At 50.7% G+C, this 19153-nt stretch overlaps 1 protein-coding gene across 6 annotated transcripts in view; it reads right to left on the bottom strand.

The window, feature by feature from the left end:
- Positions 1-17629, bottom strand: part of PTPN3 (protein tyrosine phosphatase non-receptor type 3) — a 119509-nt gene extending 101880 nt beyond the window's left edge. For 5 of the 6 annotated variants that reach the window (XM_080667440.1, XM_080667435.1, XM_080667437.1 and 2 more), the window contains exon 1: positions 17477-17629. The gene's annotated coding sequence lies outside the window, so the exon portion shown is untranslated. The remainder of the gene's footprint in view (positions 1-17476) is intronic. The other variant, XM_080667434.1, reaches the window with a different exon arrangement.
- Between the last annotated feature and the right edge of the window lie 1524 nt (positions 17630-19153).

Consider the following 19153-nt stretch of genomic DNA (forward strand, 5'->3'; position numbering starts at 1 on the left):
GTCTGAAGGAACAAACCAGACCCAGGTTCCAGTCCCTGCTCCACTGCATCCCAGCAGATATGACCGTGGACAAATTCACTCTCTAAGTCTCAGTCTACTCATCTGTAAGTCATCCTGAGGAGCAGTGACCTTTGACCTAACCCACTGCAGACACCTGCTCTACACCAGCTGCTGTGAAGACTGACTGTATTAACACACCTTCCACCCACCTCAGTCCTAGCCCCTGGCCTGCTCCCACCCCCAGGCTTCCTGTCCTGAGAAGCAACCAAGGGTCTTACCTACAGGGCCTCAGAGTTTTCCAAACACTTCCACAATCCATTACTCCTGGCTTGACTCATTCTGACTGGGCCTGGAGGGCGGCATTGCTGTACCCATTTCACAGACGGGTAGATTAGACTCAGAGAACCGTGCTCAAGTCACACAGTCGGCCTCCAAATGAGGCTATGATCCCAAGCTCAGTGCAAGACATCACACACCTGCCCGCTGAGTCCAACGGTTCCTATGACTCGGAGGAAGGTGATTCACTGAGGGGAAAGGGTCCCACTTAATCACCACTGTCTCTAATTTACTGACTATAAGTATGGCCTTACCCTTTGAGATAATCTTCACAGACACTCCCCACAGTTCACATGCCGGTGAATTTCCTCTTCCGGAAGAAATGGTCCAGGAAATCCTTTTTCTCCCTAATTAATTCTGCAACTACAGAAACCTGAGTGACAACTTAGGTATTTATTACCATATTCCTGATGTTCTAAGATGACAATTGATTTAATAGGTATTTCAAAAACTTTAAAGAGAAAGTACATCCCAAGTACCCTTAGATTGTGAAGATCGTGCCCAGTTCAGAAAAAGTTAAAATGTGGAACACACCTCTTTCAGAATTGGGGAAACATCGTAAATGACTTCCTCTTACCGTTGCATAAGGCGTGGGCTGGAGTGAGTGCACATGACGTGTAAAGGCCCTCCCAGCTCCACAGGCTGCCACCCGGGGTTAATTATTAACAGCGGGAGAGCGGGAGTGGGCAGCCTCATTTCCTGAGGTCAGCTCTGGCCTCATGTACTGGTATGGGCTGGGCCTCTCCTACCCCTAGACTGGCTCAGAACTCTCCTTCCAGCCCCAGCCCCAGCCCCTTCTACTGCACCAGCCCCAGGGATCTCAGAACCACAAGAACTCCTGATGGAGGCCCAGGTACACAAGCACCTGGGAGACCGGGCTTCTCAATGAACTTGAGCTCAACCACACCTTTGCCCGCTCACCTTCAGGGCAGATGTGCTGGCTCTAAGCCAAGAATCTCATGACAGCCAGGGGATGGGGGGACTGATAAACTGGGGGGGCATCCTGGCTGTGGCAGGAGCCTGGGTCTCCAGGAGGACCCAGGACAGCCTCACAGCATCTAGACCTTGAGGGTCTTTCAATGGGCTGTGAGAAATCTACCTCCGGGGCAGTAAAAACAAGTTGGCTCTGACTCCTCCTCCCCGCCTCGAAGATGACGGAACCCTGCAGGGGAAGGAGAGGGCAACCCAGCAGACCCGCTGCCACACATCAGATTAGACCAACACACCATCTTGTTTGTTTGGGGTGCATTTTTTTTTAAGTTGAATTTGTAATGTCTCTCCAATCACACAGTCCACTCTTTCCCTTCATCCCACCACCAAACATTTGTTCAGGTAGTTCAAACACTTCCCTGGTATTTGTCGTTATGGTTTTACAATATCCTACCCAGTGGAATCATAGGCATGGCTGGGTGTTTGGATGCCTTCTAACTAGTACAGCTCAGACTTCCAAAAGAACCCACTGTAAGCCCTGAGAGGGAGGGAGCATGTGACCAAGAGCAGGCACAGATGTCAGTGACGTGCGGCCCAGCGGAGCCTCCCCTGCTTTAGGGCAGAAGCACCAAAGACGGGGCCAGACCACCGCCTGGAGGAAGATGGCAAAACAGACGAACAGGTCACTGATGATTTGTGGAAACCACCAGGTGTGCTGTTTTCTGTCTTTCCTACCGGGCGGAACGATCTGGGTTCACTGAGGATGACATTCGAGGGGAGGGGAAGGCACTTGTCATCTCATTGGACTCCCACATCAGGAGAGAGAACCTGGCTAAAGACTGCAAGGACTGCACCCTGAGGGGACCTGGCTCGGAGCAGAACCCACACACCTAGTGGCTCCCAGCAGTCAACCTCCTCCCAGACATTGCACTACCTGCTCTGGCCTTTTTCATTGTGGCAAAACAAATAGAACATAAATTTTGCCGTTTTCACCATTTTTAAGTGTACAACTCAGTGAGCTTTGGTTACATTCCCAATGTTGTGCAACCATCACCACCATCTACTTCCAGAACTTTTTCATAGAAACTCTGTACCCATGAAGCAATAACTCCTTGTTCCCTCCCTCCCCCAACCTCTGGCAACCTCTACTTCCTGTGTCTATGAATGTGCCTATTCTAGATATTTCATATAAGTGGAATTATATAATAACTAGAGGCCCGGTGCATGAAATTTGTGCACGGGGGAGGGGGGTTGGGGGGGGTTGTTCCTCAGTCCAGCCTGCACCCTCTCCAATCTGGGACATCCCTCTCACAATCTGGGACTGCTGGCTCCTAACCACTCACCTGCCTGCCTGCCTGATTGCCCCTAACCACTCTGCCTGCCAGCCTGATAGCCCCCTAACTGCTCCCCTGTCAGACTGATTGACACCTAACTGCTCCCCTGCCGACATGATCGCCCCCAACTGCCTTCCCGTGCGGGGCTGAGGGGACTGAGGAACTGAGGCTGGATGAGACAGGGCTGAGGAAACTGGGAGAATGAGGCTGGATGAGGCGGGGCTGAGGGGACTGAGGCTGGATGAGACAGGACTGAAGGGACTGGGGGACTGAGGCTGGATGAGGGGGGGCCGAGGGGACTGGGGGACTGAGGCTGGATGAGACAGGGCCAAGGGGACTGGGGGACTGAGGCTGAATGAGGCGGGGCTGAGGGGACTGAGGCTGATTGAGGCGGAGCTGAGGGGACTGGGGGACTCCAGCTGGATGAGGCGGGGCTTAGGGGACTGAGGCTGGATGAGACAGGACTGAAGGGACTGGGGGACTGAGGCTGGATAAGGGGGGGGGCCGAGGGGACTGGGGGACTGAGGCTGGATGAGACAGGGCCAAGGGGACTGGGGGACTGAGGCTGGATGAGGCGGGGCTGAGGGGACTGGGTACCGCCATCTTGTGGCTGTGGGCACCACCATTTGTGAGGGTGTGGCAGTCAATTAGCATATTCCCTCTTTATTGGCTGTGGGCATTGCCATCTTGTGAGGGCGTGATGATCATTTAGCATATCCCTTCTTTATTAGATAGGATTTGTTCTTTTGTGTCTGGCTTAGTTCACATATCCTAATGTCTTCAAGATCCATCCATGTTGTAGCATGTGTCAGAACTTCATCCCGTGTTAAGGATGAATAATAGGCCATTGTATGGATAGACCACATTTGGTTATCCATCTGTTGGGCACTTGGATTATTTCCACCGTGGGCTACTATGAATAGTGCTGCGATGAACACGGCTGTGCAGGCGTCTGTTTGAGCCTGTTTTCAGTTCTTTTGGGTGTCTATCCAGGAGAACTGCTGCGTCATATGGTGATTCTATGTTAAGCTTTTTGAGGAAACACCAAACTTTTCTACAGAAGCTGCACCATATTATATTCCCACCAGCGACGTAAGAGGGTTCAAATTTCTCCACATCTTCACCAATACTTCCTTCCTTTTTCCTGATAGACATCTTAGCAGGTGTGAAGGGATATATCACTATGGTTTTGATTTGCATTTCCCTAGTGACTAGTGATGCTGAGCATTTTTTCATGTGCTTATGGGCCATTTGCAGATCCTCAAAGAAATACCTATTTAGGTCCTCTGCCCATTTTTTACTTGGGTTATCTAAATTTGGGTTGTTGAGGTATAGGAGTTCTTTAAACATTCTGGATGTTAAACCATTATCAGACATATGATTTGCAAATATTTTCTCCTATTCTGTACATTGTCTTTTCACTTTCTTGATAATGTCCTTTAATGCACAAAAGTTCTTAATTTTGATGAAGTCCAATTTTTCTATTTTTCTTTCACTGCTTATGCTTTTGTTGTCATACCCAAGAATACATTGCTAAATCCAAGGTCATGGAGATTTACCCCTATGTTTGTTTTTTTTTCATAAGGGTTTTAAGGCTTTAGTGCTTATATTTAGGCAATGGATCCATTTTGAGTTAATTTGTGTATATGGTGTGCGGTAGGGGCTGCCCTGTATTTTTCTGACCGGGGTCCCCATCCCACCGTGACCCTCTGGCAGAGCTAGCTAGCATCCCTGCACTAGATCATGAACTTCATGAAGACAGGGTCTGGGTCTTTTCAAAATCACCACTATGGTGAAGGCAGCCAGCCCAGTGCCTACCCAGCAGGTACTCAATAATTAACTGGGATAAATGGATGGTTGAGTGGACAAACCACTGAGTGGATAAACTCTACTCCCCACCCTCCACCCAGCTACAAGACCAACTGGCTGAAAGACTCTAGTCTAAAGCAAAGTAGTAAATCTGATTCGATAAACATACATATTAAGAACTAAGTATACAGTATACCGACAATTGTATTCACACACTCCTATCCCTTAAACTAAAATGACCCAAGATCTAACTAGCACACTTAACTAATGACAGGGCAGAGGCCCCAGCCCTGAAAAGCTCAACGTGTCCTTCCCAGTTTCCTAGTTCAAGTCCCTCACTGCACAGAGGAGAACCCTGAAGGCCGATGGAGCCACTGACTTCCTAAATCCCGGGCTTTCCCCGCCAAGCACAGGCCTCAGTGACCACCCACTGCAGATAAGCAACAAAAATGTATGCGATTAGTCTGAATTCCTTCACATGATAGGAGTGGCTCTCTGGCTCCAAAACCTCCTAACAAAAAAGTGACCCCTGGGTCCCGGATCTTATCCTGCCCGCCTCACGTAGCACCACACCCACTCTCTGCTCCAGCCACACTGTCCCCTATCCTGTTCCTCATTCCCTCCTCAGGTGTGCACCCCTTTCCTTCAGACATCCTCCACTTGGCTCTCCCCCACTTTCTCCATGAGTCTGTCCAAGTTTTACCTCAGCAAGGCCTCCCCATCACTCCTGCTCCCCCCTACTCTTTTCTCCTTAGCATCTATCACCACCAGACACATCACATATTTGTCTCCTCCTCCCCCTACCCCTCCTCCTCCTCGCAATCCCCATGTCCTTAACTCTCACTAGAATGAAATTCCCTGAGGGCAGGGACTTTTATAATTTAACTGCCACACCTGTGGAATGCATGCATTAAAAGGATAAAATGAGGGCCCTTGCCGGAATGGATCAGTGGAGTGTCGGCCAGAGGACTGCAGGGTCTCAGGTTTGATTCTGGTCAAGGGTGTGTACCTCAGTTGCAGGCTCAATCCCTGGCCCTGGTGGAGGCACTTTCAGGAGGCAATCAATCAATGTGTCTCTCTCATATTGATGTTTCTCTCCTCCTCCCTTCCACTCGCTAAAAATCAATGGAAAAATATCCTCGGGTGAGGATTAACAACAACAACAAAAGGATAAAGTGGGGGACACCACTCTCAGTATGTACCCTATCACTAATCTTTATAGAGGGGAAGGCAGGCAGCTCCAAACTACAGGTGAGCATGCCTGGCCCCTGCAGCCACAGGCCCACAGCCTGTCCTGGGCTCCTGGGCCTGAGACATGTGGGTGACGAAACACTCCTACACGTCTGTCAGCCCGAGATGCTGGCAGCGGACACTCTGCTGACCTGGCCACAGAGAATGGGGTTTCTCCCCACAGGCCCTTCATGAACGCTTGTGACCTGCACACACAAATGAATGAACCAACAGCTTATGTGCACAGGGCTCGCGGGCACTTTCAGAAGGCTGTCTGCGATAACAGTGCATCACTCCAGCTGTGCAGGAGGCAGGCTGATCAGTAACTCCACTCCTAGGAACCTACCATCACTTTTATTGGCAAAGATTTTCCTCCCATAGACATTTGTAACATTGAAAATTACAACTAAGAAAAAAGAGGATTTCCACCTTCAGAGGGCCAGGTAAGTAAGTCACAAAATAGCCACAGGATGTCCATGAAGACTTCATAATGACATGGAAATGATTAGAACAGCACATAAAAAAGGCTGGTTATAAAACTGTATGTACAGTATGCCCATACCTATAACATAAGTATAGGGGAACTCGCAAGAACATCCTATATAATAAAGATTTAATACGCAAATAACCCTCACGCCCTCACAAGATGGCTGCCTATGACCAGGCCAGCAGGAGGGTTAGTGAGGGATAATCAAATGATTGAACAAGCAGGCTACGTGGGGTGACCAGGCCAGCAGTGGGGGCAGTTAGGGGTGATCAGGCCGGCACTCAGAGGCAGCAAGGGATGATCAGGCCGGCGGAGGGGGTGGCAGTTAGGGGCGACCAGGCAGGCAGGCAGGTGAGTGATTAGAAGCCAGTGGTCCAGGATTGTGAGAGGGATCCTGGATTGGAGAGGGGTCCTGGATTGGAGAGGGTGCAGGCTGGGCTGAGGGGACCCCCCTCCTGTGCATGAATTTCGTGCACTGGGCCTCTAGTAAAACCATAATTGTTAGTTTTTCTATCCTTTCCACTGGTCTGTATTTCCTAAATTGTCTATGAGCAATAATGAGTTAAGAAAATCAAATTGACAGAATTTCTAAAAATGCTGTTACCTGATGCTTTCCTGGTGCCCAGGTGTGTAACAGGTGTCTCTGTCCCCTGACCCTGCTTCCTCTTCCTCCCTCCCTCCTGCCCCCAGAACCTGACGCCAACAGCCCTCCCAACCCTGCCACAGCATTGACCGTGTTACCATACCTTCAGCCACTCCTCCCCAGAAACCCTGCTCCAAGGCTGGGATGCCCCACCTGGCACTCTCTGACCCACAGACCCCAGTCCGGGCCTGACTCCTCCACTTCCCAGCTCTGTGGCCCTGGGCAAGTTACTGACCTGAGATGCCACTTCCTCCTCGGGAAAATGAAGCTGACCCCACCTTCATTTTGACATTGACATTCAGGGAGCTAACAGTCCCCACCTCACAGGGCCCCAATCTGCTGGCTCCACCATGCCTCGTGAAGGTTGAGGTTCAATGTGCTGTGAGCGTGCTCTGGAGGCTGCCTCGCTCCGAAGGTTGGCCCCGAAGGTTGGCCCCAATCTGCTGGCTCCACCACGCCTCGTGAAGCTGGAATTCTTTATCCTCCATCTGCCTAAATCTGGGCACCTGCCCTCTCCTGAAAGCAGCGGAGAAAAGCAGCTTTGCCTTCCCACCTTAGACCACCACAGGGTTTCTTGACCGATATCCCCATATCCCGGCTGAACCCTCCACTCCTTCCGAGAACGCCAGCCCAACTCTCGCTCCCCAAAGCTGAAGTCCATCTTGGCATTTTCACTTGAGGCCCTGCTGACTCCTCAAACCACCTTCCCCTCTACACCAACACCCTCCCAGGCACCCTAACTCAGTGCGTGGCTCTCAATGCTGTCTTTTAGTCACAGGGCTTTACACATTCTTCCTTCACCAACAGTCTGTATTTATCCCTCTCTCTGACTCCCCAGGCATTTAATGAGCACCAACGGCAGCCCGGCTCCATGGCAGGGGCTGGGGGTCAGAGGGAAGAGGCTACCTCAGGTGCCCGGCCTCGGGGAACCCGCAGGCTTGTCAGAGAGATGCGTGAATAATCACCTTTCAGTGTGGTGAGTGCTATGGAGACAGATGTGTGCCACTGGCTGCTGGGGCCTTGTCTGGGCTGTGACCACAGCTTGGCCTGGGACATTTTCTAAGGGGAGACGCTTAGGAGCTCTCCCAGTGTTTGGAGGTAGGGAGGAGGGGCGGCCTGGGGGGAAGGATTTCCCAGGCGGATTTGTCCAGGACAGGTTGTGGGGTGAGTGAAGTGTGACCCTGGGGGTTCACAGCGAAGACTTCCGGAGAGAGTGTGTTGAAGGAAGAAGGTGCTGAGCTCTGTTTGGGATGTGCAGAGGGTCAGGGGAGGTGATATACATAGGATTCCAGTTTTGCAAGATAAACAGAGTTCGTGGCTGCCTGAGGGTGATGGTAGGACTACAATTTGACTATACTTAAAGCCACTGAACTGTACACTTACAAATGATTAAGATGGTAAATTTTACATTACATGTACCTTACCACATTTTTTTAAAATTATGTCTTTCATTATAGGTATAGACAATCTGGACACCTGGAATTGAACAGTATGTCTGTATCCAGAGAGGTAACAGCAAATCTTTTTCAGCAACTGCAGACTATTCCTCAGCAGTGAAAGAGAAGGGAAGGCTTGGGGAAGTTTTTTCCCAAGGTGATTCGACGACAATCTTCAACAGTAAGCTTGAGCCAGAGACACTCATTTTTTCAGACCAGAGGAAAGGAAGAAAGGAGCCAGAAAATGAAGGAGGAGGGGTAAAGGTGAGGAGGCTCTGAGCATCTCAGGGCCACAGGCGGTGGGTTATCTGGAGAGGTGAGAACGACAGGTAGGAGACCTGGAAGAGTGAGATGCTGGTGTGGGAGTAACAGGGAGGTGGAATGCAGGGAGGGCCTAGCCGGCTGCAAAGCACAGAGTACAGTCTGAAACTGTCACTAAGCCTGGGGCAGGCAGAGGTCCTCAAAGCATGGTCCCTGGTCTCTGGGCCAGCAGCAACACCCGGGAGCTTGTTGGTAATGCAAATTTTCAGGTCCCACCAGAGAGTTTGATTCAGACCCACAGAAATCAGAAACTCTGGGGGCAGGACCTAGCTGCCCGTGTTATCACAAGTGATTCGGATGTGGCCAAGTTTGAAAAACACTAGTATAAAACACAGAAATCCAACAGAAAGGTCATCTCTTTTTTATATGAACAAAATCAGCCTAGCAACTTGTACATAAGAGAGCAAGAAATACGTAACTGCTTCAATGGCTACACAATTTATGTCTATAGCTAGAGAAATGCCAAAGCACATTATTAACTAAGTTACAGAAATATAGTCTATCTAATAAACTTCCTTAGATGAGATCCAGAAAACACACCTGAGATCTGGGGGCTTGAAACTGTACAACATGGTTACCAGTCCCTTCTCTGTGACTACCTGTGTGCCCTTCAGGGCCTCAGTTTCCCCAAATGCAAAATCGAGCTGGGAAAGGCTCTTCTGAGGCCCTTTCCAGTTCTGACACTGTGTGAGTCTTTCTGTCCTGAAAGAAATGACCTCAAACTAAATGCTTTTACATAGCTGAGCCGTGGGATGGAAAAGAGCATTTTAACCAGTAAAACAGAATAAACTAGTTAACTAGAAAACCTTTCCCAAGTTCAGCCAGTGCCAGTGCCTTGCACTCAAAGAACTAGAACTGTCCTTCACTAACTGGCTTTTCCCTTAAAGCCACCGATGCCTGGAGTTATACAAAGACTGTACTGCCTGGATTGTGTTTGTGAGGACACATGACTGCGATGCCCCAGAAAAATGTACATTCCCATTTTCATCCTATAATATTTTTTAACCCGGCAAGTCAGGGATGGTATTTTTTTGTGAGGAAGAAAATGGGTTAAAGTACCAAACCACACAGACCCCACCTATGCCCAGAGAATCTGGGCACTCGGCATTACAACTCTAGGCTTCCTGATAAATGGCCCCCTACTGACCTTGTCACTGGGATTCCTAGATGCTGGTTTCCTTCCTGGTTTCTCTGCATCCAAGTCCCTGTCTGCACCTACCGGTCATCTGATGACCATCCTCTCGTGCCTGGGTCCCCAGTGACACCTGCTTCCCTGCCTCTAGGGAAAGCAGCAAGTTGGTTCTGACCTCTTCCACCCAGGGCTGGAAGAGGGAATGGGTGTTCATGCAGGAAGACAGGGTGCAGGTGTGAGCACCAGGGAACCAGAAGATAAGGTCTAGGGAGACTCTAGTCTTTGGCCGCACCTCACTTGCACACCCTGGCTCTCACATTCCATTAGAATTTGGTCAGTGAGAAGCTCAGCTGGCTTGTTTGTCCCCCTTGTGCATCTATCACAAACCCCCTCCCTCCTCCATCCAGCCTGGATACATAAGTGACACTGCAGGCTCTGGCAGTCACGTGGCAGGAAGGAACAAGCAAAGGAAGGGCTGAAAGATGGCTGGTGTCGCAGGAGCAAAGCATGCCAAGGGAGGTGCAACCAGTGGGGACCAGAGCCACGAACATGGACCGGGCTGGCAATGCCAAGGAGATAAGCTTTGTCTTTATCCAGGTAGAGGATTCCTAGTGGAATTTGCCTAGGGTAGTCCCAGCTGAGGCTAGTTGGTTAAATGCAATTATTAATAGCAGCCCCTTTTATTCTCACAATGTTCTGGTTCAGATGATGAATTCTAGTCACCCTATTCTTGGGCCCCTAGGCCAGCAAAGTTCAAGTCCCAGTTAGAGAAAGCAGGTTAGCATTGGGAGGGACCTCCAGGCTGAGTCTCACCCCTCATCAAATGTTCCATTCTCCTCTACATCAGCCCTGCCAAGCCTGATATCACCCAGTGTTTGCTTGCATGCCTGCACAGACAGCAGGCTCACTATTCCCTAAGGAAGTCTCTCTCTTTTGGGGGGAAAACTGCGTTATAAAAACAGCAGGATTCGAACCTGTGTATACTATGATTGCAACTAAATAACATCCTTCAGTAAGGAAAAGATTGGGAGTGGGGGAAACTAGAAAACCTGCTCTTTCCTTCCACCTTATGGTCTCTTCACGCAACAAATATTTACTGAGTGCATTTGACGTTTCAGTGGTACTGGGGACACAATGGTGAGTTAAACATTCTCAAATGGAGGGGCATTCTCCAAAACCACTGGCCTGCACTCTCCAAAAATTTCAAGGTCATAAAGGATAAAGAAAGGCTGAGGAACTATGCGGATTAAAGAATAAAGAGACATGACAACCGTATGCAACCCATGATCTGGGCTTTTCTTTGTGATAAAGGATACTATCGAGACAGCTGGCAAAACCTGAATAAGGTCTATAGATTAGAGCAGTGGTCGGCAAACTGCAGCTCTGTTGACTAATGAGTTTGCCGACCACTGACCTAGAGTGGTTGGCAAACTGTGGCTTGCGAGCCACATGCGGCTCTTTGGCCCCTTGAGTGGCTCTTCCACAAAATACCACGGCCTGGGCGAGTCTATTTTGAAGAAGTGGCATTAGAAGAGGTTTAAGTTTAAAAAATTGGCTCTCAAAAGAAATTTCAATCGTTGTACTGTTGATATTTGGCTCTGTTGACTAATGAGTTTGCCGACCACTGACCTAGACTCTCGATTCCAATAATTACAGGCTGTTGTTGTTCCTTGTGATTAAGCCCCTATCCCAGTGGTCGGCAAACTCATTAATCAACAGAGCAGCAAACCACGGCTCGCAAGCCGCATGTGGCTCGCGAGCCGCAGTTTGCCGACCACTGGGTCAGAGAATAGTATTATATCAATATTGATTTCTTGATTCTAAAAACTGTACTACAGTTATATAGGAGAATGTCATCATTTTTAGAAAATACAGGTAAGTGTCTACAACTAATCCTTAAATGGTCCAGGAAAAATACCTACGTAGAGAGAAAGATAGAATAAATGTGATAAAATGGTGCCATTCGGGGAATCTGGGTGAAGAGTATATGGGAGTTCTTTGTTCCATTTTTGGAACTTTTCTGTGTCTGAATTAGGTCAAAATAAAAATTAAGCAATAAGTCTCAGAATTTTTTTTTTTAAGAAAGGAAAAGACTTCACAGTGCAGCTGGGGAGACAGGTACCAACACAAATAATTAAACTAATTAACTGCAAAACTGCAACTGTGAAAAGCTCTGTAAAAGGAGACAGATGGTGGCATGCGCGTGTATAGAGGCAGGTTTACCCAACCCAGGAAGGTGAGGGAAGGCCATCAGGGAGCAAAGCCCCAAAGCATGAGGGAACTGAGGAGGAGAGAAGGCTCCCGGCTCTCACAGCCTCCGATTTTCCTTGTGCTCCCTGACATTTAATTTTTAATTTTCTCCAACAACCATGTATAAATTTGATAACCAGGTCAGGGGAGGGAAGCGGGTAGGGGAAAACAGCGGCCAAGGCCTGGGTCCAGGCTGTCATCCTCCCCTCTCTCGGCCCACCCGTGATTAGGGCCAGAGCTGGTTCCTGCCTCTCACACTAAAAACCTCAGGTCTACACTGAGGCTGACTCACCTGAGGGAAGCGGGGGCCGGGGGCCAGGTCTTCACACCCCGCTCTCAAAGTCAGACCAGTGCCTTTCATCCACACAGCATCCAGCTGGCCACCGCCCCTTTCTGGCCCTGGATCCTGCCCCTGGAACATCCCTTCTGCGCTAAGACCTAGGACCTGTAGCCCTGCCCTGGGAGGGGCCATGACTCCCCCACAGCCACTTTCAGCACCAAACAAAGTGCTTGTCCGAAGGGTCAGGGGCCTGATCACAAGGCCCCTTTTCTGTGCCAAGTTCTGCCTCAGTGGGTTTTCAGTCATTAGCTCCTTTAAAATGGTCAATTTAAAGGACAGAGGTTCTAGCATCCTCATTTCACAGTTAAAGGACTTGTCTAGGGACAGGCTTGGCTTCAAATCTTGACTGTCCTACTTACGAGCAATGTGCCCTTTGGGTAGTGACTTCCTCTTTCTGAGCCTCAGTTTTCTCACCCCATCTGTAAAATGAGGCTTGTGGGAATTTGCAAGATTCTGGGACCAGAAGGTACGGTTTACCCCCTTTTGAGGCTCCAATAGGCTCAGTACAGAAAATTCACTCCAAGCTACACAGTGCTTAAATATTTACTAAAAGCTTGTGTATCCTGACAGTAAATCATAGGACCTGAATTTTCCAGGGCTATTCCAATTTCAAATCCTCTGTCCTAACTTTCCACATAAACCATCAAAATGTCTCAAAAATTCCACTCCCTCAGTATCCAAACAACACCTCCCAGGCCTCCCTCCTCTTGCACAAAAAAAAAAAAAAGCACAAACATCCTTTTTCAGACTACAGTTCCCAATATGTAGTTCAGAAAATGTAGTCAGGGAGCCCTGCAGGTCCCCCGAAGGACACGGGGTCAAGGATAAAAATCTGCGGCCGTCAGCACTCGCTCACAACTCTCAGACTCGGCTGTTTTCTGGCACAACAATGAAGTGAGCCAGGAGAAGGTGGACCACAATGGGAGCAGCACCCACAGAGGGGCGCAGGCTGGGGGGACGAGCTCTGCCCTGACCTACCTACCAAGCGGCTGCTACCCGCGGAGGCAGCCCCTTCGGAGAGCTGCGAGGAGGATTAAATGAATGCGTTAATATTTGGAAAGCACTCAGGAGCAGCGCCTGGCAGCCAGTGCACGCTCTATCAGCATTGAATAACTAAAACCAGAGGCATCCCAGGCAGAAGGTGCTCATACCCTGTAGTCAAGCCAGAGGCACCGCTCCTCTCCAAGGAAAAGAAGGGGAATGGGCACTTAGCCCTGGGTGGAGGGAAGCCAGGCCCCCATACAGGGAGGGGAGAGTACCCGGACTGCAGGAGGTGGGTCCTGCATTAAGCAAGCTCAGAAGGAGGAGAGACACCACTCCTGAAACACAAGGTCTCTTCATGCCTGAGTCTTTACATCTGCTGTTCTGTCTGCCCCCGAGTACCATCTTTTTCTACCTTCAAGGCTGAATTCAAATGCCAGCTACTCCCTATGATGTTCCCTGATGCCCATCAGAAGGAGTGGCCGCCTCCACTGGTCTCTTTACATTTGAGTTTACCCTCTTGTAAAGTAGTTATCAAATAGATAGATTGGTAGGTAGATAGATAGATAGATAGATAGATAGATAGACAGATAACACACAGGTCAGTCTTCCCAACTCTACCATGATTCTTTCCAAAACAGGGGTTCAAATTTCATTTCTGTAACCCTATTGCCTGACATATACTATCTATAATAATAAAAGCGTAATATGCTAATTAGACCGGATGTCCTTCCGGATGTCCTTTTGGATGACCTTCTGACAAAGCTGGGGCTGGCTGCGAGGGCTGAGGCAGCCGCTGCTGCGGCGGGGGACCGAGCCCCTTACATGAATTTCATGCATCGGGCCTCTAGTAGACTCAATAAATGTCTAAATATGCTGTTAAATCTGTGCTCACAGCTGGTCTTCACTGGAGGCACAACTGGAAGCTGTGTGTTGCAAATCTCTAGGTTGGGAACCCATCACCAGATCAGATTTCAGCCAGGCGCCTACCAAGCACTCCCTTTAGTCCCCCCTCAGGCAGATGAAAGGAGACACCTGTGAGAATGGAGGCTGCGGATGCCAGGACCCAAACCAGAGCAGGGTGGACACTGACTAGGTCCTGTCCTGTCCTGTCCTGTCGCTAATAGAGTTGGTAAGAAGAGCTGAGGGTTGGGAAGAACACCAGCAGGCTGCCCTGCCCCCACCCGCCTGTCAATGCCATGACAAGCGCGGAGTTCCTTGGGCATTCTAGCCCCTGCCACAGACCCTGGGGAGAGGTGAAGAGGGACTGGCCCTGCTGTCCATGAACCACTGTCTGGTGGAAGGAAGGTGAGCACTGGGATTATGGTCAATAGGCACTCTTCCACGTAGAGAGGGAGGGACCACAAATTGCTGGTCCCCTCCCAACTTGCCACAAACCCTGGGGGTTGGTGGGGAGGTAGGGTGCCATGTCTTCCTGTTCCCTCCCATCCCCAAAGCTGAGCCCCTCTGGTGGGTTGTTCATCTTAGAAAGAGACTCCTTCATGGGCCTGAACCCAAGGTTCAAAAGGTCAAAATTCGTCCCTCTTGCTCCTAGACTCCCACTACCTTTGCTAGCACAGTTTCCTTATCTGCAAAAGGGGGACAGGGAGGACAGTGAAATTAAACAATGTATGTGAAATCTCCCCATTCACAGTCCACAATCAATCTGCTGAGACCCATTGCCAGCTTGGAACCCCAACTCCTTTGAGGAATAAGATGTGTCTCTAACCAGGGTCCTGACACTGGAGTGAGAAAGTTAAAAGCTACCAGGACACCTCTTTGTGATAAAATGCAGAAAGGAGGGCACAGAGACAGGAGTGGTGAAGCAGTGTGGGGCCCTGCGTTTGACTCTGTTAACTTAGGTTCTTTCTCCTGCCCCACGCTGTTCCTGTGGGCCTGATGTGTATCTGACCTGGCCTCTCCTTGAAAAGGAAGTCCCCATCTTGTCACCCTGGATTCACTGGGGTCTACTGGCCAACCCTGCATCTCCCACCCTCAGCACTGCATCTGCCATATAGAAGCAGCTTGACTAATAAATGCTGGCTGAACAGAATGCCTCAGCCACTCAGATATGACTTCAGTAACTTGACCTTTTACATTCCCCAGCTAATGTCTAATTTGCATACAGAAGTCCATTTTAGGAGATGGCAAATCACCAGAGACAACTCAGGATCAATACAGAGTATGAGGCACGTTTTATTCTACTCTAATTCTCTGCAAATTGGTATTCCATTAACTGTACGTGGGGTTTATGGGAGCTCGCTATAAACTAGAATATTTAACTAGAACGACCTACTCTCTGTCAGATAATAGCTTACTGTTAATGTTCAACTAGTCAATCTCAGAAAGGTTTCCAGCTTCCAATCTACTTCACATCTTGATTTAAACACCAGCGAAGTTATCTATTTGAAAGTCTCAGTACAATAAAGGGCATCTTGATACAGAACAAAAAAACGTGCCCACGGAATCATATCCCAACTGAGTTATATCCCAACTACACCACATAATGTGTAATCCCCTGCTCAAAGCCTCAATTTCCTCATCTGTAAAATGGGAATAACACCAGCCTCAGGGGGGAGTTGCAAAAATTAAACGAGTTGGTATTGTGGATACATTCTGTGCAGTTCTATAAGCCTATACAAAGATTAGTTATTATAGGAAAAACATAAGCTGAAACTCTCTAACAACTTTAACAGGCTAGTGACAGAAAGCAGGAGTGGTTCTAAAAAGTGAGACAGGATATTTGGCCCCCCAGGGGACATCTGGCCATGTCTGGTGGCATTTCTGGTTGGCACAACAGAGGGAGAGGGATTACTACTGAAATCTAGTGAGTAGAGGCCAGAGATGCGGCTCAATAACCTACAATGCATAGAACAGGCCTCACAACAAAGAATTAAATAACCCCAGCCATGAGGTTAAGAAACCCTGATCTAAATAATCACAAAAGTTGAGTTTAGAAGCTTTTTAGAACAGTAATCCTCCTAACCTGGCTTTACTTTCAAGCATCATCTGCTTAAACATTTGCAGAATGGATCATCTCGCAAAACAGCTCTTTTGTAAGTACAGCCGAACTGCCAACTTCTGGAGTTCCTGAATGTATAAAACTGCTTTTAAAGAAGATGCTCTCCGATTACAATTCGCTAAATTGTTTTTCCAAAGCCCTTGACTTCAGCAGTTCTCCAGGGCACAAAGACAGGGTCTGTCACTCTGCCACTAGGCCCTGAAGATGCTTCCCTAATTCTAATTTCCTGGTGAAATGGGAGCCACGAGGGTCTCTAAACGAATTAAATTCACATCACGCCAACAGCTCACTTGCTTTGTGCCGGGCACAGTGCCAAACACCTCCACATAATTTATCCCACTTAATCCACCCAACAACCCAGAGAGGTGGGCATTATTACCGGCTGTTTGCAGGGGAGGAAATGGAAGATCAGAGAGGTTAAACAACTCGCTCAAGGTCACCAGCTGGCCAAGGGGGAGACCAACTTGACCGGAGGTCTCCAGTTTCCAAGTCACAAGCTCTTTGCACTGCCTCGGACAACCCAGGTGTCAAGTTGTCTCAACTTCCCATGAATTTTTAAGGCAAGCGCAACTTCTCAGTAAGTTTAGGTTGCTGAACATGGGAATTTCCGGGGGGCTGCGCGCTCACATACACTCCCCCACTGCAGCTGTCTCACCGCAGGTACCTGATAAACCATTCCGTATCGCCTGCGGAACGGGGAGGGTTTATTGGCGCTGGAGTTCATGCCAGGCCCAGGAAATGCCATCTTTGAAAGCCGAGAGGCGGATTCGCCCGGGGAGCTCAGAAGGTCTGGCCGCCGAGCTTGGCTGCTCCCCACGGGCTGTGCGCCCCCTAGGCAACCAGGGCCTGGGTCGCGGGGCCGAAGGGCCCTCCGATGCCGCCGGCCGCGCGGGCTCTGCCGGTCGTGTCCGCCCCTGTCCGGGTCGGAGCGCACGCCCACGCCCACGCCCCGCCGCCGCCGCGTCCCGGCGCCCGCCCGGAGCGAGCCCCACCCGGCCGGCCTGCTCCCTCCCGCCCTAGCCCAGCCAGGTGAACGCGGCGGGGGCGCCCCCTCCCCGCCCCGACGTGGCGCGGGGACCCCGGAGCTGCCCCGTCCGCCCGCCCGCCTGCCTGCGCGTTCGCCGCGCGCCTGGGAACGGTGGGGGCGGGGCGGCGCCGATCGCTACCCCGGCCCCTGTCGCCCCGCGCCCTGCCCCGGGCCCGCTGGGGTCGCGCCGGGCCGTACCTGCAGCATCCGGGGGCGCCAGGCGCCCAGGTAGGTCGCGCTTGCGGGCGGCGCGGAAGCTCGCTCGCTCGCGGCGCGACCTGGACGCCGTCTGAGCATGCCCAGTGCCGCCCGCGGGCGGCTCCCGCCGGTCCTGCTGGCCGCGACGGGCCCGCGCGCGGGGCGGGGGGCGGGCGCCCGACACCGGGCTGCCGTGCGGGGCGTCCCCGCCTCCGCCCCCACCGGGGCCAGTCTCGCCTGGACGCGCCTCCCAGCCACCCGGGCTCTGCTGCCGGGTTCCGGGCAGCCCGGAGTCCCCTCGCGCATGCACGCAGACATTCGTCCCATAACCATTTATTGGGCACCTACTATGTGCCCGGCCCTGAGTGATTTCATACCTAGGAATGCCAAGCGGTCGGCTCAACAAACCTGTGGAACAGGGAGTCGTCTTGTCCAGAGGGTCCTGCTGTCCAGTGCTCATCCCCTTCCACTAGTAAGCTAAACCTTCTTCCCAAGATTTATGGGGCCCCTGCCTCATCTCTTCCACCTCATCTCACACCTGCCTTCCTGCTGCCCATGTGCACCTTTCTGTCCACCAAACACTCAGAACGTGGCCAGCATCCACGGGCCTTTCCCTCTTTGCCCAGCTTTTCATGCGGCTGGCACCTTTTCATTGTACAAATGAACTCCTGGGAGAGACCTTCCCTGACCACCTTACCAAATTAGCTCCCTGCCTGTTCTACTTTCCACGTCCTCACTTTAGTTACTTCACATTTACCACAATTTATCCCTTAATTCATTCAACAAATAATTATTAGTCATCTATTCTGGTTCTTCATACGTGGTGACCAAATAGACAAAAATCCTGTCCTCTGATGGAGTTTAGAGGGGAGAGGCAGGCGACAGACAATAAACATACAAGCATATAGTATACTTGAAGGTGATAAATTCTACAAGGGGAAAAGAAAAGGATAAGGAGAATTGGGGGTGGGGGGGGAAGGGAGTGCACTTTTGAATGAGGTAGTCAGATCAGGTGACATTTCAGCCATGCAGATAAACTGGCAGAGGGAACAGCCAGTGCAAAGACCCTAAGGCGCAGGACTGATTAGGCAATGCCAAGGAACGCCGAGTAGCAGGAGATGAGGTCAATAACTGATTTCCTCTGATTTGCTTATTCTCATTGTGTATTATTCACCTCCGGGAATTTCAGCTCTGGGATTGCAGTGCTGCCTGTCTTGGCTGCAGTGTCTCAGACACTACAATAGCGCCTGGCACACAGTAGGTGCTCAGAAACGGTTGAATAAATATGTGAATGAAGGGGTGTAGTGATGGCTGGAACCATCCTGTCCGGACCCGATGCCTGAGGTCCATGGGGTTCGGTAGGCCTGGGGCCATAGGGTGGCATTGGGCAGCACCTGGTACCTCACTTCGACCCTTGTCCCCGAGCAGCGCCACAGCTGCGGGCACCGCTGAAGAGTGGCCACGGGAACTATGACCCAGACAGGAGACTCAGGAACAGGCCCCGCCCCGCGCCCCGCCCCGCCCCAACCTCAGGTCGCCCAAAAAACCTGGAGCTGCGGCGCCCAGCAGGCACCATGAGACCGACGGGGAGCGCACTGGGCATGCTCGGAACCCAGTTGGGCCTGAGTGCCCGGGGGGAGGAGCCTCCTGGCGGGGCAGGGGACAGCCCGGTGGAGC

This window comes from Plecotus auritus, assembly GCF_963455305.1.
Source record: "Plecotus auritus genome assembly, chromosome: 5".
NCBI classification, from domain to species: Eukaryota; Metazoa; Chordata; class Mammalia; order Chiroptera; family Vespertilionidae; genus Plecotus; species Plecotus auritus.